Source organism: Kogia breviceps, chromosome 1, assembly GCF_026419965.1.
Source record: "Kogia breviceps isolate mKogBre1 chromosome 1, mKogBre1 haplotype 1, whole genome shotgun sequence".
Lineage (NCBI taxonomy): Eukaryota > Metazoa > Chordata > Mammalia > Artiodactyla > Physeteridae > Kogia > Kogia breviceps.
Window position 1 is genome coordinate 168,987,099 of NC_081310.1, and position 26,650 is coordinate 169,013,748.

A 26,650-nucleotide genomic window follows, 5' to 3' on the forward strand; every position below is an offset into this window, starting at 1 on the left:
ACTTGAGAGTTATATAAGAAAATTTACTGAACTGAGAATACACATTTACACATTTGTTTTTTGGTACATTTTTTATGGTACAATTACAAAAATTGACCATTCATTAAAATTGGCTTAGAAGCAAAATCTTAATTCCAAAAAGTGGAAATTATTTGGGCTACATTTTCTGACTACAATGTCAAAAAAACAGGAAGCAAAGACAAAAGGGTAGCAAAACAATATAACAATAACTCAACAACTTGGAAATTTTAAAACACTGTTATATATAACTCCTGGATTAAAGAGAAACTCAAAATCGAAATGATTGATTTGTTATAAGTTAATGACAATGAGAGCATCATATAATGAAATGAATTCTCAAGGCCAATGCGGTATTTACAGAAAAATGTATAGCCTTGAAAATGTTTATTGGAAAACAGGAAAGAGAATTGAATCCAAGCAGCTGGGAAAAGGAAAACTAGGGGAAAAAAATAAAACCTCTATAGAAATAAGGAATTAATAGAGATAAAAGCAGAAATTAATGAAATGAGAAACAAATGTAGACTTGGTAAATAAAGCCAAATGCTGTGTGTTTCATTTATTTATTCCCTTAATGGCTCAAGAAGAGGTAAAAATGCTAATATTCATGGATGAAATCAGATCATCAAAGATATACTTCTAAAAATGGCATCAGGCCCAGAATGGATTTAACAATGAGTTACATCAAACCTTCAAGGAGCAAATAACTTCTGTTATTTAAATGATTATAAAGCATAAAACAAAGATGGAAAACTTCCCGATCCATTTTGTTGAGCTAGCACAACAAATAGAGTAGGCATCTGTTGTTTTTGCTCCTCAGAGTTCATTCATCCTTCTAATAACCACATCCTGATTTTCCTCAGAGGGAGCCCTCTCCACTCTACTCTAAATCCATGTATTTCCAGGGAAGGTGACATCATCCCTAATTCCAGGGCAGGGCCCACAAACCATCAAGCTTTGCTTTTCCATAACTGCTGTGAACAACTTGGGGATGGCCATGTAACCCAGTCAAGGACAAGGAAACAACAAGAGATTTTTTTCAGTGACTTCTGGGAAGAGGTTGTGTTTGGCACTAAGGCTATAGATCCTGGAGTGGACATATGCCTGTGATATGGACCCTGAGATTAAAGCTGAGGCAAAGAGAAAGCAGAACCAAGAGATGGAGAGAAAAGGAACATTGATTATAGCATTTAAGCCCTGAATGCAGCTGTGTCTTCAGGTACACCCTCCCCCTGTACCCTTCAGCTCTTTGAACCAATGTTTCAATCAGCTAGAGTTGAATTTTCTATCATTTTTAGCTGACCTCACTAACCCTGACATACCAAAACTGAATGAAGACAACACACACAAGAAAGTATAGCCCAATCACAATTACATAGATGTAAAACCCATACATTAAATGGTAGCAAATTTAATCTAGCTATATATTAAAGACCAATATAAGAGCAATAAATCATGACCAAATAAGTTTTACCCCAAGAATCAAGCATACATTTTAACATTGTAAACTAAACTTTAGTTTTTAATTCATAATAGTGGCACATTAAAGAAAAAAAATTAATGATCATCTCCATAAGATAATAAAAATTTGTAATAAGCTGCCTTAACCAGATAAAGAATCCTGCAATTGTCAGTTTTATGGGTCTGATTAGCTAGGCTATGGTCTCCAGTTATTTCCAATACTAATCTAGGTGTTGCTGTGAAGCTATTTTGTAGGATGACTAAACACCATAATCAAGTGGCTTTAAGGGAGATTGTCCTAGATAATCTGGGTGGGACTGATTTAACCACTTGAAAGGCTTTAAGAGCAGAACTGAGACTTTCCAGAAGAAATTCCACCTGTTCATTACAACTTTTGCTCATGTCCGACAGTTCCAGCCTGCCCTTCCTGACAGCCTGCCCTATAGATTTTGGTTTTGCCTAGCCAGCTCCCACAATCACATAAACCAATTCCTTGCAATAAATTTCTTAATATTTATATGTCTCTCAGTAGTTCTGCTTCTCTGGTAGAACCCTGACTGATACAGGTTTCTACCTGAAGCAAACATCATACATACCTGTGGACCACAAGAAATAGTCCTTCTCAAGGAGGGACAAGACAAGGTGCCCACTATGCCCAACATTTTAAAAGGATGATCAGAGAAGGTCTTACTGGGAAGATGTTGTATGCAGAACAATGCCCCTTCCCACTAAAGATATCCATGTCCTAAAGCCAGAACCTGTGAATATGTTATGTTACATCGCAAAAAGGGACTTTGCTGGTATGATTATGTTAAGAGTCTTGAGAGAGGTGATGGTTCTGGATTATCCAAGGGGGTCCGATGTAATCACAAGGCTGCTTATAAGGGAAAAGAAAGAGGCAGGAGATTCAGAATCAGAGAAGGAGAAGTAAGTGATGGAACCATGAGCCATGGAATGTGGATGGCCTCTGGAAACTGTAAAAGCCCAGAAAATGAATTCTCCCCTAGAGCCTTCGTAAGGAATGCAACCCTGCCAACCTGTTTCGGAATTTTGACCTCCAGAATGGTAAAATAATAAATCTGTGTTTTTTTAAGCCACTAAGTTTGTGGTCATTTGTTACAACCACAATAGGAAACTAATACGGAAGGTAATATTTGAACAAAGACCTGAGGGAAGAGAGGAGGTAAAAAAAGCATGTATCTGGGAGAATTGAGTTGCAGTTAGACGGAAAGCTAGAGCAGAGGTCCTGTGGTGGGAATGCTAGAGGAAATTCAAAAAAACAGGGTGCTCTGGGCAGCAGAAGCCACAGGGAGGGGGCCAGGAGACAGGGTCAGTGAGGAGTTGAGTTAGCGAGGATGGGGCCTTGGATTGTAAGGACTTCAGCTTTTACTCTGATTGACACGTAGAACCTCTTGAGTGCCTAGATCAGAGGGTCCACAATTCAACTTACACTTTTAAATGACCACTCTGTCTGCTATGGGTGACCAGGAATGTGGTCAAGGTGACCAGCTTTATCATAAAGCTAGTGAACTCAAACTTCAGAACTCTACACTTTATGCACGGGCCCCTTACAAGACCCCAGCAATGCATCACATGGTCATATGCTCTTTAAATTTACAAAAGTGAGATATTGTAACCACAATGGTGGTGAAGACCACTTGATCTCTTTCTTGATTTTTCTACCATATCAATTCTCAGTGCTAGAATGGCCACAGGAATTTGGGGGAGCCAGCTAGGGAAAATTGAGTTGGGAATATCTTTAGTTTGTGTTTAGTGGATAATGTTTGTGTGTTTCACAGTTCTTTCCATGTTACTGGGAGCTATTGTCAGCTGTCCTGGAGTGAGAATGGCTTCTAGGAATCAGATTACCACCCACTGTGTTGACTTACCCGGATCGTGATGTGAGAGCTTTAATTGAGTGTTGTCAGCTCGCAGAATTTTTAAAAATTAATTACTACACAAGAAAATTTGAAAGACCCAGAAATCTTTGAGTTCATATATAAAAGACACGTGGTAGAGCTTTCTCTAATTTGACAATTCTAAAAATTTACTGTTTTACCAATAACAAGTTATGAAAAGTGGAAGAAGCTTTTCTAAACTATTGATAATTTTAAAAAATAATTAACTGTAGTAGAGAAGACTGTTGCAGCCTTTCTATGAAAAAATCTTGTTATATGAAAAGATATGACGAAGAACATGAAGCCAAAACATATAGGGGAAAAGGTAATATAGAGGTATGCCAGGCAATTAATTAATAAAAAAGATTGTGTTATTTTTTCTGAATTAGGTCAGATGTTTGTGGTATTTACCTGCCTTTTAAAAGTTTGTAATTTGATGTGATTTTTTCATTTCAATAAAGATTTACTTTCATTCCTCATTTAGAGTTTTTCATCTTTTAATTTTCTTCTTAATGAAGACTCCTCAAATTACGTATGCCTTAGGCCCCATGGGACCTGGATCTGCCCTGGGGGTGAGTAGGCCAAGGGGGTGGGGCTGTTCTAGTCCTTGGCATCTTTGTCTCAGATCCTTTTCTCTCCTCGGCCCTGCTATGCTCTGCAGGGAGTGACCCTGCAGACTGTCTCCAAGGATCCTGAGTCAGCTGCCTTGTGGCAGGATCCAGCCTAGGAGAGGTCTGGTGGGAGATGAGTGGGCTGGAAGAAGGGAGAAACCAAGTCTTCCTCCCGCCTTTGGAAGCATCATCAGCCTCTGCTCTGTACCTCTACCACTTGACAAACAAGCCTACCTTGGTTGCAGCTTCTTTCAAGGCAACTCTTGAGCCTGGGTGTGGATACCACCATTTCCTGTCATCCCTAACAGTCTTCAGGTGATCACAGCTTCCTGCTGTTGACAGCCTCAGGGCTGCCTCCCAATGCCCTATTTGCCTTCTCAGCTCTTTCTTCATAGAGTGGTTTCTGTTGCCCTGAGTGGATCCTGCCTGAAAGAAGAAGGTAATGACAAAAACAAGGAAACTTGTTAAGGGGGCTAATAGAATCATCCAGTTGAGAAATGAAAGTGGCTTGCTCCAAAGTAATAGCTTTGGAGGTAATGAGAAATGATAGAGACAAATGATTTGCTCATAGATGGGATGGTGAAGTAAGAAGAGAGGAGTCGAAGGATACTGCAAGGTCTTGGACCTTAGCACCCAGAAGAACAGGCTTATCATTTCATGAGAAGGTGTAGACTGAGGGAATGGGAGGAGACAAGGAGTTTGTGGGATGTGTTAAGTTTGAGATGCCCATTAAACATCCAAGTGAATATATCAAGTTGGCATTTAGAGGCCTCTCAGGAAAGAGATCCAACATGCAGGTATAAATTTGGAAGTCATCAATGTATAGATAGAAAAGCTGAGAACCCCATCAGTGGACACCAATGGAGTGAGTGTAGATACAGAAGATAAGTTGGATATAAAAGTGGGGTCAAGAGAGGAATAAAAATACATAAACACATATATACATAAGCCCACACACCCTCACACATGTACACATGCGCAATATGTAATAACTTTTTGTTAAAGTATAGCATACATTAAAAGTGGTGTACAAATCATGAGTCTAAAACTCAGTGGATAGTCACAAATTTATTTATCCATAGATTAGGAAAGAGAACACTGCCAGCACCCCAAAGGCACCTCATGCCCTGTCATTACTCACTCCTTCCTCTCCAATGTAACCACTATACTAACCATAAATTTGTTCTGCTGTTTTTGAAATTTATATACTAGAATCACATAGCATGGCTTCTTTCACTTAACATTGTTTGCAAGACGTTGAATGTAGCAACAGTTGATTCATTTTCATTGATATAGAGTATGCCCTTGTATGACTATTCCACAATTTCTGTATCTATTCTATTCTTGGTGGGTGGGCATTTGGATTATTTAATGTTACTATGAACATGCTTGAGCATGTCTTTTGGTGCACAAGTGTAAGCATTTCTGTTTGGTATATACAGTAGGTGTGGAATTGCTGGATCATAGGGTAAGTGTATGCTCAGCTTTAGTAGATATTGCCAAGTAGTTTTCCAAAGTGGTTGTACCAATTTGCATTCCCACCAGCAGGGCAACCCTGTTGTCCCATATCCTTGTCAATACCTAGTACTGTCATAGGTCTTTTTTTTTTAAATGTTTATTTATTTATTTTCTTATTAGTCATCCATTTTATACACATCAGTGTATACATGTCAATCCCAATCGCCCAATTCATCACACCACCACCACCCCCGCCACTTTCCCCCTTGGTGTCCATATGTTTGTTCTCTACATCTGTGTCTCAATTTCTGCCCTGCAAACCAGTTCATCTGTACCATTTTCTAGGTTCCACATATATGCGTTAATATACAATATTTGTTTTCCTCTTTCTAACTTACTTCACTCTGTATGATAGACTCTAGATGCATCCATGTCTGTACAAATGACCCAATTTTGTTCCTTTTTATGGCTGAGTAATATTCCATTGTATATATATACCACATCTTCTTTATCCATTCGTCTGTCAATGGGCATTTAGGTTGCTTCCATGACCTGGCTATTGTAAATAGTGCTGCAATGAACATTGGGGTGCATGTGTCTTTTTGAATTATGGTTTTCTCTGGGTATATGCCCAGTAGTGGGATTGCTGGATCATATGGTATTTCTATTTTTAGTTCTTTAAGGAACCTCCATAGTGTTCTCCATAGTGGCTCTGTCAATTTACATTCCCACCAACAGTGCAAGAGGGTTCCCTTTTCTCCACACCCTCTCCAGCATTTGTTGTTTGTAGATTTTCTGATGATGCCCATTCTAACTGGTGTGAGGTGATACCTCATTGTAGCTTTGATCTGCATTTCTCTAATAATTAGCAACGTTGAGCATCTTTTCATGTGCTTCTTGGCCATCTGTATGTCTTCTTTGGAGAAATGTCTATTTAGGTCATCTGCCCATTTTTGGATTGGGTTGTTTGTTTTTATAATATTGAGCTACATGAGCTGTTTATATATATTGGAGATTAATCCTTTGTCCAATGATTCATTTGCAAATATTTTCTCCCATTCTGAGGGTTGTCTTTTCATCTTGTTTATGGTTTCCTTTGCAAAAGCTTTGGAGTTTCACTAGGTCCCATTTGTTTATTTTTGTTTTTATTTCCATTACTCTAGGAGATGGATCAAGAAAGATCTTGCTGTGATTTATGTCAAAGAGTGTTCTTCCTATGTTTTCCTCTAAGAGTTTTATAGTGCCCAGTCTTACATTTAGGTCTCTAATCCATCTTGAGTTTATTTTTGTGTATGGTGTTAGGGAGTGTTCTAATTTCATTCTTTTACATGTAGCTGTCCAGTTTTCCCAGCACCAAGCTGTCCAGTTTTCCCAGCACCACTTATTGAAGAGACTCTCTTTTCTCCATTGTATATCCTTGCCTCCTTTGTCATAGATTAGTTGACCATAGGTGCGTGAGTTTATCTCTGGGCTTTCTATCCTGTTCCATTGATCTATATTTCTGTGTTTGTGCCAGTACCACATTGTCTTGATTACTGTAGCTTTGTAGTATAGTCTGAGGTCAGGGAGTCTGATCCCTCCAGCTCCAGTTTTTTCCCTCAAGACTGCTTTGGCTATTCGGGGTCTTTTGTGTCTCCATACAAATTTTAAGATTTTTTGTTCTAGTTCTGTAAAAAAAAAAAAAAATGCCATTGGTGATAGGGATTGCACTGAATCTGTAGATTGCTTTGGGTAGTATAGTCATTTTCACAATATTGATTCTTCCAATCCAAGAACATGGTATATCTCTCCATCTGTCGGTATCATCTTTAATTTCTTTCATCAGTGTCTTATACTTTTCTGCATACAGGTCTTTTGTCTCCTTAGGTAGGTTTATTCCAAGGTATTTTATTCTTTTTGTTGCAATGGTAAATGGGAGTGTTTCCTTAAATTCTCTTTCAGATTTTTCTTCATTAGCATATAGGAATGCAAGAGATTTCTGTGCATTAATTTTGTATCCTGCAACTTTACCAGATTCATTTATTAGCTCTAGCAGTTTTCTGGTGACATCTTCAGGATTCTCTATGTATAGTATCATGGCATCTACAAACAGTGACAGTTTTACTTCTTCTTTTCCAATTTGTATTCCTTTTATTTCTTTTTCTCTGATTGCCATGGCTAGGGCTTCCAAAACTATGTTGAATATTAGTGGTGAGATTGGACATCCTTGTCCTGGTCCTGATCTTAGAGGCAATGCTTTTAGTTTTTCACCATTGAGAATGATGTTTGCTGTGGGTTTGTTGTATACAGCCTTTATTATGTTGAAGTAGATTCCCTCTATGCCCACTTTCTGGGGAGTTTTTATCATAAATGGGTGTTGAATTTTGTCAAAAGCTTTTTCTGCATCTACTGAGATGATCATATGGTTTTTATTCTTCAATTTGTTAATATGGTGTATCACAGTGATTGATTTGCATATATTGAAGAAAGCTTGCATCTCTGGGATAAACCCCACTTGATCATGGTGTATGATCCTTTTAATGTATTGTTGGATTCTGTTTGCTAGTATTTTGTTGAGGATTTTTGCATCTATGTTCACCGGTGATATTGGTCTGTAATTTTCTTTTTTTGTAGTATCTTTCTCTGGTTTTGGTATCAGGGTGATGGTGGCCTTCTAGAATGAGTTTAGGAGTGTTCCTTCCTCTGCAATTTTTAGGAAGAGTTTGAGAAGGATGGGTGCTAACTCTTCTCTAAGTGTTTGATAGAATTCGCCTGTGAAGCCATCTGGTCCTGGACTTTTGTTTGTTGGAAGATTTTTAATCACAGTTTCAATTTCATTACTTGTGATTGGTCTGTTCATATTTTCTATTTCTCCTGGTTCAGTCTTGGAAGGTTATACCTTTCTAAGAATTTGTCCATTTCTTCCAGGTTGTCCATTTTATTGGCATAGAGTTGCTTGTAGTAGTCTCTTAGGGTGCTTTGTATTTCTGTGGTGTCTGTTCTAACTTCTCCCTTTTCATGTCTAATTTTATTGATTTGAGTTCTCTCCCTCTTTTTCTTGATGAGTCTGGCTAATGGTTTATCAATTTTGTTTATCTTCTCAAAGAACCAGCTTTTAGTTTTATTGATCTTTGCTATTGTTTTCTTTGTTTCTATTTCATTTATTTCTGCTCTGATCTTTATGATTCCCTTCCTTCTGCTAACTACAGCTTTTGTTTGTTCTTCTTTCTCTCATTCCTTTAGATGTAAGGTTAGATTGTTTATTTGAGATTTTTCTTGTTTCTTGAGGTAGGCATGTATAGCTATAAATTTCCCTCTTAGAACTGCTTTTGCTGCAACCCATAGGTTTTGGATCGTTGTGTTTTCATTGTCATTTGTCTCTAGGTATTTTTTGATTTCCTCTTTGATTTCTTTCAGTGATCTCTTGGTTATTTAGTAACGTATTGTTTAGCCTCCATGTGTTTGTGTTTTTTACATTTTTTTCCCTGTAATTCATTTCTAATCTCATAGCATTGTGATCAAAAAAGATGCGTGATATGATTTCAGTTTTCTTAAATTTACTGAGGCTTGATTTGTGACCCAAGATGTGATCTATCCTGGAGAATGTTCCATGTGCACTTGCGAAGAAAGTGTAATCTGCTCTTTTTGGATGGAATGTCCTATAAATATCCATTAAATCTATCTGGTCTATTGTGTCATTTAAAGTTTGTGTTTCCTTATTAATTTTCTGTTTGGTTGATCTGTCCATTGGTGTGAGTGAGGTGTTAAAAATCCCCCACTATTATTGTGTTACTGTCGATTTCCTCTTTTAGAGATGTTAGCAGTTGCCTTATGTATTAAGGTGTTCCTATGTTGGGTGCATATATATTTATAATTGTTATATCTTCTTCTTGGATTGATCCCTTGATCATTATGTAGTGTCCTTCTTTGTCTCTTGTAACATTCTTTATTTTAAAGTCTATTTTATCTGATATGAGTATTGCTACTGTAGCTTTCTTTTGATTTCCATTTGCATGGAATATCTTTTTCCATCCCCTCACTTTCAGTCTGTATGTGTCCCTAGGTCTGAAGTGGGTCTCTTGTAGACAGCATATATATGGGCCTTGTTTATGTATCCATTCAGTGAGCCTGTGTCTTTTGGTTGGAGCATTTAATCCATTTATGTTTAAGGTAATTATTGATATGTATGTTCTTATTACCATTTTCTCAATTTGGGGGGGCTTGTTTTTGTAGGTCCTTTTCTTCTCTTGTGTTTCCCAGTTAGAGAATTTCCTTTAGCATTTGTTGTAGAACTGGTTTGGTGGTGCTGAATTCTCTTAGCTTTTGTTTGTCTGTAAAGCTTTTGATTTCTCCATTGAATCTGAATGAGATCCTTGCTGGGTAGAGTAATCTTGGTTGTAGTTTCTTCCCTTCCATCACTTTAAGTATATCATGCCACTTCCTTCTGGCTTGTAGAGTTTCTGCTGAGTAATCAGCTGTTAACCTTATGAGAGTTCCCTTGTATGTTATTTGTCATTTTTCCCTTGTTGTTTTCAATAATTTTTCTTTGCCTTTAATTTTTACCAGTTTGATTACTATGTGTCTCAGCATGTTCTCCTTGTGTTTATCCTGTATGGGGCTCTGTGCTTCCTGGACTTGGGTGGCTATTACCTTTCCCATATTAGGGAAGTTTTTGGCTATAATCTCTTCAAATATTTTCTCGGGTCCTTTCTCTCTCTCTCCTCCTTCTGGGACCCCTATAATGCAAATGTTGTTGCATTTAATGTTGTCCCAGAGGTCTCTCAGGCTGTCTTCATTTCTTTTCATTCTTTTTTCTTTATTCTGTTCTGCAGCAGTGAATTCCACCATTCTGTTTTCCACGTCACTTATCCTTTCTTCTGCCTCGGTTATTCTGCTATAGATTCCTTCTAGTGTATTTTTCATTTCAGTTATTGTAATGTTCATATCTGTTTGTTCTTTAATTCTTCTAGGTCTTTTTAAAACATTTCTTGCATCTTCTTGATCTTTGCCCCCATTCTTTTCCCAAGGTCCTGGATCATCTTCACTATCATTATTCTGAATTTTTTTTTTTTGGAAGATTGCCTATCTCCATTTCATTTAGTTGTTTTTCTGAGGTTTTATCTTTTTTTCATCTGGTACATAGCCCTCTGCCTTTTCATCTTGCCTATCTTTCTGTGAATGTGGTTTTTGTTCCACAGGCTGCAGGATTGTAGTTCTTCTTGCTTCTGCTGTCTGCCCTCTCACAGGTCTTTTTAATTTTAGCCATTTTTATGTGTGTGTCATGGTGCCCCACCAATGTTTTAATTTTCATTCTCTTCATGACTAATATGATTGAGCACCTTTCCATACATTTAATGGTTATTTGGATACTTTCTTTTATGTTCAAGTTTTCTGAGGAGAAATGAGGTGTTAAACAGGGTAGTAGAAGAATGAATGGATTAGGACATTCACTTTTACCTGCAACACCAAGCATCCACTTGAGCTTAGTGGCCATGATTTTAAAATGAGACTGGCCAGCATGTTTTATGTTTTTCTCCAGACTCATCCATTGCACAGGGGAAAGAGGGAGCATATGCAGAACTGGAGTTAGTCAGGGTTGAGAGTTGTCCTAATGAGGGACAAGGGAGTTGAGAGAGTTATGATGATGAACCATAGGCTCTAAGCTGAGTAGGGTGGAAACTAAGGACAGTGAAAATATTGACGGGCAATAGATTGTAGGTCCTGGTGAGCTGAAGAATTGTTAGAGTAGAAGAACATGAAGAATGAGCTGGAAAAGTTCCAAATGGTGATCAAAAAGGTTAATGGCTTCAGCTGGGTTATGGAGATGTCAGAGTTGTTGGTCATGATCAGGTGTATGGCATGACCACAGCCATGAGTGGATGAGGTAGGTGGAGGAACAAATCATAGTAGAAACCAAGGAATTGAGGGACCAATGTATTGGAAAAATTATTTATTTGAATGTTGAAGTCACCAAGTTGGGGAGAAGTTATTAGAATTTACCGGTAGAAAGTATTAGCAGAGGAATAAACATATAGCGCAGAAGGGCCTGATTAGAGTTGAGAAACAGAACTGTTTGTACATGTGTTTGTACATGTGAATTTACTATTTAAGTCAGATGATATTTCAAATTAGTGTAGAAAAGATGGGTTATGCTAAACAGTATTGGGCCAACTGTCTATCCACTGGGGAAAAAATAAAAATTTACCCCTGCCTACAAGAGTAACTTTTAAATGGATTAAAAGTCTGAACATTAAAAACTATATAACCACTAGAAGAAAATAAAGGAGAGTATTCTTATAAAATTGGGATGGAGAGGGCTTTTCTAAGTAATATATGAGATCCCAAACAATGGTAATAATTAATATTTATTTCATGGTCTCCTATGATGGTTACCATTCTAAGAATGTGTATTTAATGTGTATTAATTCATTTAATCCTCACAGCAACCCTGTGCAGTAGGTACACTTAGCCTCATTTTATGTATGAAAAGTAAGGTACAGAAAGTTTAGGTAACTTCCATAAGTCACACAGCTAAGATAACTTTAGAACAGAATATAAATAACTGACACATAAAACTTATATATGACCAAAAATGTAAATAAAATTTAAAGAAAAAGGACAACTGGGAGAAAATATATTACTAATTATATAACTTTCTTTTTTAAACAGCTTTAGTGAAATATGATTGACATACAATAAACTGCACATATTTAAAGTGTACAAATTGATGAGTTTTGACATAAGTATACACCTGTGAAACCATCACCACAATCAAGAATGAACATATCCATCACCCTCAAAAGTTATTTATAACTTTCAAAACTGTTTATTTCCATATCATACATACACAAGGAGTTCCTACAAATCAATGAGACAAGAACATACAACCCCATAAAAATGGACAAAGGACAAAACTAGGAATTCACAATACAAGACCTACAAATAGCTAATGATTATATGAAAATATGCACAGACTCAGTAATGATGCAGGAAATGTAAGTTTAAGTGATGAGATAGCATGTTAACCTGTGTCAACAGCAATAATCGATAAACAATCAATAATAAAAATAGAAAAGAATTTTATTTAAGCTAAACTAGGACTATAGTCTGGAAGCCAGCTTCCCAAATTACTCTGTGAAACTGCTCTGGAGAAGCATGGTTTTCAGCGTAGTTTTATATCTTGTCAGAACAAAGAACGTTAAACAAATCAGGGATACATTCCTTCAAGGTTTCAAAAAAAAAGGACCAGCACGTACACAGTGAGTCACTATGGCCTTGGCACCTGAGAAGGGAGGCTTGTCATCAAAGGAATACCAGTATTTGCGTCCCAGGAAGGGAGACATCTAATCTTTATTTTTAACATGGACATTCTTTACTTCTGGTCAGTGTGCTCTTTAATGGTTAAAGCAGATGTATAATGCAAGTTAAAGCAGATATATAAAGCAGATAGGCCACAAATATGCTGTTTTAGTTAGCATAAAATTCAAGTTAAGTCATATATAAGCCAGAATGACTTCCCCATACCTCTATATGTGAAAATTTTTTATCACCTTACTGGTGAAAATTGGCAAGGTTGATGCTATCCAGAGTTGTTGAGGGTGTGGACACATGGGCTCACTCATAGACTGTGGTGACAATATGTGTTTGTATGCATCCTTTTGGAACAGGGTAGATATTCTCTACATCTAAAATGCATACAACTTCTTTCCTAACAGCTCAAATTTCTAGGAATCCATGCTTCAGTAATACACGTATATACCACTGTATAATGCAGCACTTTAAATATGAAAACATTGAAACATGGCAAGGGAAAATCCTGAAAAGACCATTAATGATTAAATAATGTTTAAAAAGGTATAACCATACTGCGGAATATTATATAGCTACTAAAAAGAATAAATGAGATTTATACGTACCAATGGGGAAAAAAAAGCAGAACCTTATTTTTATTTTTAAAAACTCTGTGTATATGGAAGACTTCCATCTTTTAGTCTATGTACTTTTGAATTATATCATTTCTTAACAAGTAGTTTAAAAATACATGAAAATGAAAAAAGGAGTGCATGCTTTTGAAAAAACAAATTTGTGCAATACAGAACTACAGAAGCTATGATGAACATCCTCGCCACATTTATTAATTCTTGAAACAAACTAAGTGCTAATTATGCACCAAAGGAACAAAACATTGTCCCTGTCCTCATAGAGTGTACCTTCTATTAAAGAAGGAAGAGCAAGTACATCATCTGCAGGTAAAAAGGATGCTTGATTTAGATGGGAGAGGGAGAAAAGTCTTCTTTGGGAAAGTGAGATTTAGCTGGAAGCCGCAAGGATAAACAAGAGTTATCCAGGCAATGAGTAGGGAAAAGAGTGTTCATGAAAAGGCATGGAAGTGGAGGATATGACTGGGGTGGAGTGCACAGGTGACTGGAAACCAGAAACAGGCTCAGGAAGGGCTTGGGGACTGATTGGACATGAGGGGACACGCAGGAGAAAGAAGAGTCTCTGCATTTTCTAACTGCTAGCCTCAGGACTGCAGGATTTATGTTCAGGAAAATTCACACTTTTTAGGTTGGCAGTTTGATGAATTTTGACAAAAGTGTACAGTTGTGTAACTACCACCACAATCAAGTATTAGAATACTTCCACCACTCAACAAAGTTCCTGGTGTCCCTTTGTACTCACCCCTTTTTCCCACCGCCAGCCCCTGGCAGCCACTGATCTGCTTTCTGCCACAATATTTTTGCCTTTTCCAGATTATCACAGTGGAATCATAGAGTATGTAGCCTCTCTGGCTGGTTTCTTTTACTCAGCATAGTGCTTTTGAGATTCATCCATCAAATTGTGTGTATAAGTAGTTCACTGTGTCTTATCACATCCATTGTACAGATGTACCACAATTAGTTTATTCAGTCACTCACTGATGGACACCTGGATTTGGGTTTTGTTTTTTTTTTCCTGGTTTGAGGCTCTTATGAATAAAGTTTTTGAGAAAATTCATGCACAGGTCTTTGTGTGGATATACCTTTTCATTTCTCCAGGGTAAATACCTGAAAGTAAAATGGCTGGATTCATAGCAACATCTTAACTTCATAAAAAAACTACCAAACTGTTTTCCAAACTGTACCTTTTTGCTTTCCCACCAGCAATGTGTGTGAATTCCAGTTGGTCTCATTCTTGCAAGTACTTCATATTAACAGGTTTTTAAAAAAATATATATATTATTATTACCTAAGCCATTCTAATAGGTGTGTGGTAATATCTCATTGTGGTTTTATTGTGCATTTCCCTAATGATTGATGGTGCTCAGCATATTTCCATAGGCTGATATACCATCTATAGCTCTTCTTTGGCAAATGAGCCTCAAAACTTTTAATTTACATTTAATTGTTTGCAAAAGTCAAAAATATTAAGTAACATATAAATATGAAATACTAAAGTTAGGGGCCAGGAGTCCTAGTTGCTTAGTTTCCTTCACTGTTGCCCTCCTTGTTCCCCCTCCAAAGCCCTGACCTTTGAGAGTACTCCACGTTGCAATGTTCCAATCCGGACCAGGATCTTGCTAGTTGGTCTTCAAAGATGGCTCCTTAACAAGCCACTCCCCCCGGTATCCAGGTCCTTGTGTATGCCCCTCCCACACCCAATCTGGGCTGGCCCTGTAACCAGTTAAATGAAGTAAAAGTGACGCCTCCTGACTTCTGTGGCTGGGTCAGAAGAAGCTATAAGCCCTGGCCTTGGTCCTTTAGAATGTTCACTCTGGGAGGAGCCAGCTGCCATGTAAAAAATCTAACTATGCCAAGACCACTCTGCTATGAGAAGCCCGAGAGAGTCATGTAGAGAGGCTGCATGGAGGGAGAGATGCCTGTCCATCCCCCAGCTATCCCAGCCATTCCAACTAAAGCACCAGACATGTTGAGTGAAGGAAGCCATCTTGGATGTCCCATCTAGTCAGGCCTTGGGATGACTCCAGCCCCTCTGTAGTCAGCCCCTCTGACTACAATCCTCCCAGAGTCCACAAGTTAGAGCTACCTATCCGAGTCAACCTTCGGAGCCATGAGATATAATCATAAACTGCTGTTTTAAGTCACTAGGTATTGGTGTAGTTTGTTACACAGCAACAGCTAACTAAAACATGGATGATGCCCAGCTTGGGGTCTGGCTGACTTAGAAAGGCAGTGAGGTCATCCCCGAGTCAGGGAACGAGAAAGGGGGCTGCTGGTTGTTGTCACGTTCCTTCTTTTTCCTTCTACATTCAGACTCTCTGGATGCTGTCTTATATCCCTACACTGTCAGTGCCAGAATCGTGGGTGGCTACAAGAAAACGGAGACTGAGCAAGAAACAGGAACTGGGAAAGTCAGAGCAGATGCCAGGCCTAGGAATGAGCCCAACTGCAACAAAATAATAAGAACAGTAATTCCTTACATGTTCACAGTCCTTTATGGTTTCTAAAGCACCCTAAAATGTGTTATTTATTTGACCTTCATGCCAGCTAGGTGAGGGTGCATTATTACTCCCATTTAAATGGAAGAAGACACAGAGGCTCAGGAAACTTAAGTGTGGTAGAGAGCACAGCCCTGGTACATCTCATACGGGAGCCCTTGTTGGGATGGGAAAGAGAACCAGGACTAAAGCAGAACTGGTTTGGGATGGGGACTGGGGGCAATAATTTATTTAAGAAGTTGGTAAAGGCAAAGTCAAGGCTTAATTATTATTATTATTATTTGTGTGTGTGTGTGTGGTACGCAGGCCTCTCACCGCTGTGGCCTCTCCCGCTGCGGAGCACAGGCTCCGGATGCGCAGGCTCAGCGGCCATGGCTCACATGGGCCTAGCCACTCCGCAGCATGTGGGATCTTCCTGGACTGGGGCACGAACCCGTGTCCCCTGCATCGGCAGGCAGACTCTCAACCACTGCACCACCAGGGAAGCCCAAGGCTTAATTATTTACTGAGCACCTCTACTGGCACTAGACTAAGTTCTTGATACACCTCATCTTATTTACTCTTTCTAATTACCCCATGAGGTCGATACAATTTCCCTCCTCATTTTGTGCAGGTCTCTGGCACCACTGTTCAGAGCTGTAACCCCCAACACTTACCACTCCAACCCATCTTGTCTCTATAATGTCATTACCAATTCTCTGGACACTGATTCCATGGCTAGAATCTTGTGCCTGGATGATGAGCACAGGGTCCTGGCTGGCCTCCTTATCCCTCCTGTGTAAACTGGTATCCTCCCTGCCCTTGAGCTCATGGTGGTCATGCTGTTTCTGTGCTCAGAAACCATCAGGGGCTTCCAGTAGACCAGGCTCCTCCTCATCAGTGCCCCACCCACCCACCCTGCCCATAGTTTAGGACAATACCTAGTTGGAGGGATTCATTTGTTCATACATTCAACAAATATTTATCAATTGCCCGCTGTGTGCCAAGCACTGTGCTGGGGAGGAGAGCATAGTGTATAATAAGATAGACATCTTCCTGGACCACAAGGAGTCTGCAGTCTAGAAGTGTATATGGACAAGTTCCCTAAGAGCACCAAAGAGATTTGTAGAGAGCTATGGGAATACACAGAAGAGGGAATGACCTACCCTAAGAGTAAGGTGAAGGAGGTAGGGGGATGAAAGGGGAAAAGTTGAGGGACAGCAGCATGTGCAAAGGCCCTGAGGCAGAAAGGAGCACTGTAAAAGCACAAAGAGGACAGGAATTCCAGATGAGGCTTAAAAGGTAGAGACTAGATCATGTAGGGCTTTGCAGGCCTTATGAGGAATTTTGGGTTTGAAGCGGGCATGGGATGCACAGGAGCAGATATGGTGATGAGGAGTTTTTGATTAGTAGCTTGACCTGTCTGCTGATTCCACTTGGACACAAGGCATCATCTGAAATAACCAGTTCCTAGATTTGGCCTCTCATGTGGAACTTTTGCCTTGACAACTTACTTGCAGCTCTCTCTGGCACCCATTATCCTCTGGAACTGATAGAGGCCTGATGGAACCGAGATAACTGGTTGCCTACCCAACACCCAGCCCATTGTTCCTAACAGAAGTGTTCTTGTGTTCAAGGAATCCTCCTTCCTATATGGGGCCTGTGCTTCAGAGAACCTGGCCCCAGCCCCAGGGGTGAATCCTGGCTGCCATTAATCAGTATTGGCAATCCTGCTCCCCTGCTAGCGGTTGGCTTAGGCACAGGCATGTAAGGAGGAGTCTGATGGGAAAAGCTTCTCACTCAGAGATACCCAGGAGGAGCATATCTCTTCTTTCACTGGACATTGTGGTGTCTGGATGAAGTGCCTGGATCTGGGGCAGCTCTTTTGTGACTATGGGGGGAGCCATCCTGAGGACAAAATCAACACACTCAGGGCAGCAGCAAAAGATAGAAAGAACCTGGGTCCTTGATGATATCATTGAGCCACTGTATAGGAGCTCATCCTCCCTCTCTGGAGGGAGTTCCTGCTATGTGAGATAATGTATTTTCTTATCATTGCTGAGTTTAAGGTATTCTGTTACTAGTATCCAAAAGCATACTGTACCTCGGGTCCCAGGCTCCCCTGCCTGTGTCTCTGAGGCTGGCCTCTGTCCATATGCACCTGTGCAGCTCTCCTCTTACCTAGTAGGACACCCACTTTGTTGGCAATCTGGTTATGGCACTGTAGCCCTCTTTCCCTCTAGCCTCAGGAAGCCAGTTTTAGACCTTATACCATGTCTTAGACCTTGGATCCCTCAAACATAACTTGTACCCTTTTGCATTGCATCCACATCTTTATAACTGAGGCTAAACAGGCTCTTCCTACATCCTGGGTGTTCTTTAGCTCAGCTGCCCTTTGTTTGGTCTCCTGGCCTATTTCAGCAAAAGATCAGGCAGAAGCTGTTACACATGTTGAGACTGGCAAGGCTGTAATCCAGAAACTGAGTCCGGGTCAGAGTTTGGGACCATGAGGAAGGGGAATGAAAGATGGTGGCTTAGGACCAAGAGCACAGGTGGCAGGTCATGGAGGAAGCAAGAGCTCAGCGGCCTGTTTGGATAAAAAACAGTGCAAGGTATGGAGGCAGGTCTGCCAGCTCGAAAGATTTGGGCAGGGCTGGGCATCCCCTCTAGATACCCAGCATGCCCCTCCCCATACCATCAGTCCCCACCCAGTGTCTTATGTAGATTTCAAAGTTCCCCTGCAGTAAACTACCTGGACTCTCCCTAGTTATGGTGGTTCAGATTTTGACTCCAAGTCAGCTCAACGTCCTTACTCCTGCACTGGGTGCTGGAAATACCATGATGAATAAATGACAGCTCCTGCTTTCCAGGAGGTCATTGTCATCAAAATGGTCTGCAGTCCCTGCCCCTAGTCTTGCAGAATCTGTCCCTATCCCCCATCCCCAAAGCCGGAACAGCATCCTCTTCTGTCTGCATTCTCTTTTCCTTATTATTTCACTCAATATTCACCTCTGCCAGGATGTTTTCCCTCACTCTCACCATTGGGTACATTTTATGCCATTCTAGCAACCCTTGGAAATTTCTTGTTGAACTCTGTCCAGCTGGGATTAACACAGTATGTGTCCTTTCAGCCTTGAGAGGTACGGGGATGTGTGTGCGTGTGCATGTGCGTGTGCGTGTGTGTGTGTGTGTGTGTTTTCACCTCATTCTAGCCAAAAGCCACGTCCGCCAATACGTGGTCACCTGAACAAATTTGGAAGCCCTCCAGCCTGAGCCAAGGCCCTCCTGCCCTTTACTCTCCCCTGAGCCCCAGTCCTGCTTTTCTAGAGGTTTCTCCTTGATGTTCTGCCAAGACCTCAGACTCATCACACCCAAAGCCATCCTTCCCAACCTGCTTTCCTATTTCCCCATTCTGGGCGTGTAACCACAGCAGCCACCGAGGCACACAGACTCAAGACCCCTGATCTGTTCCCCAGCAGCACATGCAAACTGTACTGCAGCTGCAAACAAAACTCACAGACCCCATAGCTCCGCGAGAGTTGCCCCCTGTGAACATCTGCTCAGTCACATCACACAAAACACACTCCTATAAAACTCACGCAAAATTCAGAGGCGTGGTCAGTCACACAAAAATGAAATCAGAACACACAGAGAGTTATGCAGAAGCTCAAGCCCTCCTGCAAAGTGACATCAAGTCACGCTACACAGACATAGTCCTGGGTGACAAGCTCTACACCGGGAGCATTCTGGAGAAATGAAACGTTGTAAAGTCCAACCATCTTGAACCCAGACCGAGCCCATCAATCCAGCTGGGGGAGGAGGGCAGGCGTTGCCTTTCCCTTATGCCTGACAGCCTCATGATTTGTGCCTGCTCCATGGGCCCTGGTGTCATTATTCACCCTCAGTGCCCACAATATGACTGCCTAGACTGGCATGTTGCCTGATACGCTCCAGGCCTGCCTGTGCCTGTCCTCCTGGCCCCAGAGCCAAGTTGCATCCATGAGATGTGGGGAGTGGAGGTCACAGAAGGACTCAATCTCCCAGGAAAGAGGACCACAAGATGTTTCTATCACCCCTATGTCTTCCAAGATCCCCTTTGCTGAGCACTTGGCCAGGGGCCCCCCGGACCACAGTCAAATCCAAGCTGCCTTAAACAAATTGGAAAAGAGGGTCCCAGCAGCCTGAACCTGGGGTATAGGCACTGATGGTTAGGATCCAGGCTTCTTGCTACACAGGCAACCTGGAAGCTACTGTTCCCATCACCTGCCTTCCCGTTCCCTCACTCCCAAACACACACACACACACACACACACACACACACACACACACACACAGACTGCCCCAGCTATGCGTCTGCTTTCCTGAGGATGGGCAGTTCCTAAGCCAGTCCTGGGGCTGACGCTCACTGCCAGGGCAGTGGCAGTGTGGATGAAGAAGACAAGGTGAATTATTTACTTATTAATGTGGTAGTGTGGGGGACCTGGGTAGGTGGCTGGAGATGATGATGAGGCCGAGGGAACCCAGGCTGATAAAGAGCTGAAGTTACAAGACAACTTCTATTAACTTCAAAACAAGAAAGATTTTTTTTTTTCTTAATTGCTGAGAGCTGGGAACAAGGCTGTCTTGCACATGTAGAGCCTTCTGGAAGGAGTTCTTTCTAATAATGCAGGCTCTGGCTCAGTCCCTCTAACATCCTGCCTCTGCCCGTGAGGAGCAAGCAGGACCACAGTTAACTGGATTCCTTAGGGATTAGCTGCTAGCAGATTCTGGGGAATCTTGTCAGAACTGCTCTTTTGACTTATTGACATCCCTTTCTGTCTTGGAACATTATTTACTCTTGTTCCCTCACTGGTCCACATACAGGGAAAGATCGAATAATCAAGTGCTGTTGGGATAGCTGACCAACCATTTGTAAAACAATAGAGCTGGAGTCATCATACTTCACTCTTTACACACAAATAAATTTGAAGGGATAAAAACATAAAGTGTAAAAAGTGAAACAAAACAACTACTAAAGCAAAGTGAATATTTTTATTATTTAAAGGAAAAGTGGCCTCTCTGTGCATGACATAAAATACAAAAGTTATAAAGGAAAAACCTGGTAGACTTATCCACATACAACTCAAGTACTTAGGAAGGACAAAAAAGTAAATAAGATTGAAAGTCACGATGAAGTAAAAAAAATTAGGAATATTATCTCTAATATATAAAAGAGTTCCTACAAATACAAAAAAAGATAACTATTCCAGTAGAGAAATAAGCAAAGAACACAATCAGACAACTCACAAAAGAAATATGAATGCCCATTAAGAATTAAGCATATGTTCTAGTTTAATACTGATCAAAGACTTTCCAATGAAAAATAGCATGAACTGTCACCTATAAGGTGGACAAAAGTTGTTAGTTTTTTTTTAACTGACAAGAGGGTCTATCGTTGGCAATGGTGTAAGGAAAGAGGCTGTCTCCTACATTGTGTTCACGGATTGGAAGACAGTATTTTTAAAATGTCAGTACTATTCAAAGTAATCTACAGATTCAATGCAATTCCTATCAAAATCCAGATGACATTTTTGAAGAAATAGAAAAAGCCATCCTAAAATTCATATGGAATCTCGTGGGACCCCAGGTAGCCAAAACAATCTTGAAAAAGAAGAACAAAGCTGAAGGACTCAGACTTCCTGAATTCAAAACTTACTACTAAGGTTTAGTAATCAAAACAATGTGGTACTGGCATAAAGATGTACATATGGACAAATGGAATAGAGTAGAAAGACCAGAAATAAACCCTCACATATATGGTCAAATGACCACACATATGGTCAAGGGTGCCAAGATGATTTAATGGGGAATTAACTGTCTTTTCAACAAATTGTGAAAACTGGATATCCACATGTAAAAGAACATCATATATAAAAATTCACTCAAAATGGGTCAAAGGCCTAAGTATAAGACCTAAAACTCTTAGAAAACATAGGGCAACACTTCATGACATTGGATTTAGCAATGATTTCTTGGATATGACACCAAAGGCACTGGCAAACAAAGGAAAAAATAGGTAAGTTGGACTTCATAAAAATTTTTAAATTTTGTACATCAAAAGACAATGTCAACAGAGTAAAAAGGCAACCCACAGAATAGGACAAAATATTTGCAAATTGTATATCTGATGAGATTAATATCCAGAATATATAGAGAACTCCTATAACTCAACAACAGAAAATCAAGCAACTCAATTCAAAAATGGACAAAGGACTTGAATAGACATTTTTCTAAAGAATGTATACAGATGGCCAATAAGCACATGGAAAGATACTCAGCCTCAGTAATCATTAGGGAAATGCAAATCAAAACTACAGTGAGACACCTCTTCACACCCTTTAGTATGGTTACTATCAAAAAAACCGAAAATGACAAGTGTTGGCAAGGATGTAGATAAATTGGAACCCTTGTTCGCAGTTGATGGGAACGTAAAATGGTATAGCCACTGTGGAAAACAGTAAGGTGGTTCCTCAAAAAATTAAAAGTAGAATTACCATATGATCCAGCAGTTCCACTTCTGGGTATTTACTCAAAAGAATAGAAAGCAAGGTCTCAAAAGACATTGGTATACTCATGTTCACAGCAGCATCATTTACAACAGCTAAAACGTGCAAAGCAACACAAGTGTTCATTTACCAATGAATGGATAAACAAAAAGTTGTATATACATACAACAAAATATTATTCAGCCTTAAAAAGAAGGAAATTCTGACACATGCTACAACATGGATGAATCTTGAGGACATTATACTAAGTGAAATAAGCCAGTCACAAAAAGACAAATATCATATGATTCCACTTATATGAGGTACTTAGAATAGTCAAAATTATGAAGACAGAAAGTAGAATGGTAGGGGAGGGGGAGGGATAAATTAGGAGTTTGGGATTAACATATACACACTACTGTATATAAAGTAGATGATCAACAATGACCTACTGTATAGCACAGGGAACTATACTCATATTCTGTAATAACCTAAATGGGAAAAGAATCTGAAAAATGAAAGATATATGCACATGCATAACGGAATCATTTTGCTATACACCTAAAACTAACACAACATTGTGAATCAACTATACTCCAATACAAAATAAAATTTTTTTAGAAAAAGAGAGAAAGTAGAATGGTAGTTGCAGGAGCTGGGGGTAGGAGGGAATGGGGAGTTATCGTTTAATGGATATAGAGTTTCAGTTTTACAAGATGAAAAGCGTTATGGAGATGGATGATGGTGATGGTTGCGCAACAGTGTGAATGTACTTAATGCCACAGAAATGTACACTTAAAATGATTAAGATGGTAAATTTCACGCTCTATGTATTTTATCATAATTTAAACATTGGGAAAAAAATCTAAAAATGAAACTGACCAGGGTATCTATCAGTGGCAATTGTGTAAGGAAAGGGGCACCCTTTACACTGCTGGTGACAAAGATGTGAACAGGTTCAGAGTTTCTGGAGGCCAGAGAGCCAATGTACCCATAGCAGTAGCTAATATACACAGCCTTTACTACCAGGCATCATTCTAATTGCTTTGCATATAATAACTAATTTCACCCAGACAGTAATCCTGCAAAGTAAATCCTATTATTATGCCCATTTTACAGATGAGGAAACTGAAGCCCAGAGAGGTTAAATAATTTGCCCAACGTCCCTTTACTAGGAAAGGGCAAAACTGATATTGAATCCTAGACATCCAGCTCTACTATGTCATACTAGACCAAAAATGTTAATTGTGCAAACCCTTTGTCCTAGAAATTCCACACCTAGGAATCAATCTTAAGGAGTTAATTAAGTAAGTGCACAGAGATGTAAATACAAGGATGTGGCTCTCTTTGTCAAATATATTAGAGAAAAAAATGGGATCAATATAAATGTCCATCAGTAGGAGATCTGTTGACTAGATTATGTTACTTCCATAAAACAGAATGCTATGCAACCATTAAAAAGTTTGATGTATATTTATATTCACTGATACAGAAAGATTTCAACAACATATTGTTGAGTGGAAAAGCAGGTTGCAAAACAGCATGCATAGTGGGATCCCATTTAGGTAAAATTATATATATATCACTCAAGATCTGAGAGGATGCTCACCAAAACGCTAAAGGTTATTATCTTGAGATGGTGGGGACTTCGGGGAATTTTTATTATCTCCTTTCTTCCTTTCCTGTGTTGTTTGGATTTTGTACAGTGAGCGTATATTATCTTTGTAAACAGAAAAGGCAATTTTCAAAAATGAGCCTCCTGGAATTGGCATATCCTTATTTATACCTCTCCATACTTTGTTCAGCCAACCTGTAATGAGAACCTACTAGTCATTAGGCTCCGGATTGGGAGGAAAAAGAGAGAAATGGACACTTCGAAGGTGTCAGGGGCAGAGACAAGGCCACAGTGGGAAAGATGGGGAGAGAGACACATACATTCTGTTTGACTGAGACAGAAACTGGCCAGAAGCTGAAAGGCACCAAGAAGAGGAGCCAGTGAGGAGGGAAGCTGAGAAGGTGCAGACACAGGTACTTGGTATGGGCGCCATGTCTCGCTCCCAGGTTGGCTAATGCTGTCTGTCCTGTTAATGAAGTGAGTGATTAATAGCCAAGGGGATAGAGAGCTGGTATATGAAATTAATCCCAGTTAATGAATCCATTGTTAACGGCATTAAATAGCAACGGGGGGGGAGTGCGGTGGGGGGAGGCGGCCTCCTCTCAGCACATCCAGGCCTGGGCTGGCTTTGCAGCCACTGGAGAGGGAGGCTTTGGCACGAGGCGGGAGAGAGTGGAGAGAAGGACTGGCGATGAACATGCGAATCTGTTGCTTTCCCCACGCTCTTTTGTGCTAGTCCCCATACAGCCTCCGGTGGGCAGCATCAGCATCCCCGTTTCACTGGGCCATGAAGATGACAGTTTGTCCCGGCCCTGACTGCTGTGCCTTCATCTGACTCCAGGCCAGTCTCTGGCTTCCGGCCACACTCCCTTTCAGGAGAAGCTGAGTGACAAGGCCCAGGGAGTGGGGTGGAGGGTGAGGAGAAGTGGTCATTGTCACTGGAGACAGGAGGAGGTGAAGGGAAAGAGGAGCTCTCCAAGAAGAAGGGCAGGGAGGGCCCCTCAGTGGTAACCTGGAGGCTCAGAAAAAGTGGACAATGGAAGGGCTTGAAGGACAGCAGAGTCTGGGGATGAAATGGCCTTCAATTCACTGCCTCACTTCCAAGGGACCCACGTCTCAGGACTGTCCTGAGGCAAAGCATCAAAGTGGAGAAGTCTGTCTGCTCAGGCTGCCTCTACCCTGGTCCCAGCTGACCACCCAGAGCCGTCTGAGTGAGGGAACCTGGCTCACTCCTGCCTGTCCCCGTGCCTCCCCAGCATAGAGATAACATTTCCTGAACCTCAGCTTGTCTAGGCTCGGTGCTAGAAGCTGAGAATATGCTAATTTGTTTAGCCTTCCCAATAACCCTGAGTAATAGGTATTCTTGTACCCATTTTACAGAAAAGGACACTGAAGCTCGGGGACAGACACTGTCTTGCCCAAGATCACACAGCAAGTTAGTGGAAGAGGCTGGATTTCAAATCAGTTCTGCCTGGCTCCAAAAACTATGCTCTCATTGTGAGCTGTAAGTCTGCCTTCCCCTAGACCAGTCGAAGCTCAAAGTGCAGTCTCTACACCAGCAACAGCAGCAGTGGCAGCATCAGCTGGCAATTTATTAGAAATGCATTTCTTGGGTGCCATCCCCGACCCACAGGAGGGTGGGGCAGTGACTCTGTTTTAACAAACCTGAACGGTTCTGAGACCCACTGCCCTATACAGCACTCCCGTCTTGGGCAAGGGAAAAGCTCATCCAGGGTGATGATGCCAGGTGAGCCTTCTGGGTCCTCCTGCTCTTCCAGCCCTGAAAATGCTGAAGCACCCGGGGACCCCTGCCCTCCTCCATCTACACTCTCTCTGCATGATCTCATCCTATTCCCTGGCTTTAGACATCTCTACGCTGACAACTTCCCAATTTGTATCTTCAGTCCTGACATCCTCCCTGAACCCCCATCTCGTACATCCCACTACCTACCTGACATCTCCATTTAGGTGCTCATGACATCTCAAAATTGAAGTGTATCATGATTGTCCCCAAACCTGCTCCTTCCATCTTTCCAATCTCAGTGAATGGCACCAACATTGACCCAGCTGCTCTGGCCCAAAGTCCTAGAGTTAACTTCTACTCCTCTCTTTATTTCATAGCCCACATCCAAACCAACAGGAAATCCAGTTGGTTCTGTGTTAAAAATATATTTCATATCTGACTGCTGTTGACCACCTCCAAATCTGCCACTGAGGTCCAAACCGGCTTTCTCTTCTTGCCTGGACTCATACGGTCATTCCCACTTATGCCCCCTACAGTCTTATCTGTACTCAGTGGCCAGAGTGGTCCTTTTAAACATAAATCTGAGGTTATGTCACTTTCCAGGTCAAACCTCTCCAGTAGCTTTCCAACAATGGAGAATTAAATCTTAGTTCTTACCTGACCTCCAAAGCTCCATACAATCTACACTTTCACACCCCTCATTTTTCTCCAACCCCATCCACTCTCTCACTACACCTGCCTGTCACACCACAACCTCACCACCCTTATTGCCCCACCTTGATTACGGCAAGCATGCTCCCACCTCAGGGCCTTTGCACGGGCTGTTACATCCGCTCAGAATGTTCATACAATTGCTTCATTCAATTCCCTGCTTAAAAGTCAGAGTGACCTGATATTTACTCAGTTTTGTTTTCTGCACAGCATT

At 40.7% G+C, this 26,650-nt stretch overlaps 1 long non-coding RNA gene across 1 annotated transcript in view; it reads right to left on the reverse strand.

The window, feature by feature from the left end:
• LOC136792486 (uncharacterized) overlaps positions 1–26,650 on the reverse strand; it is a 111,972-nt gene that overhangs the window by 40,715 nt on the left and 44,607 nt on the right. Inside the window, exon 2 of the long non-coding RNA XR_010836338.1 lies at positions 4,223–4,414. This is a non-coding gene — a long non-coding RNA (uncharacterized lncRNA). The remainder of the gene's footprint in view (positions 1–4,222; positions 4,415–26,650) is intronic.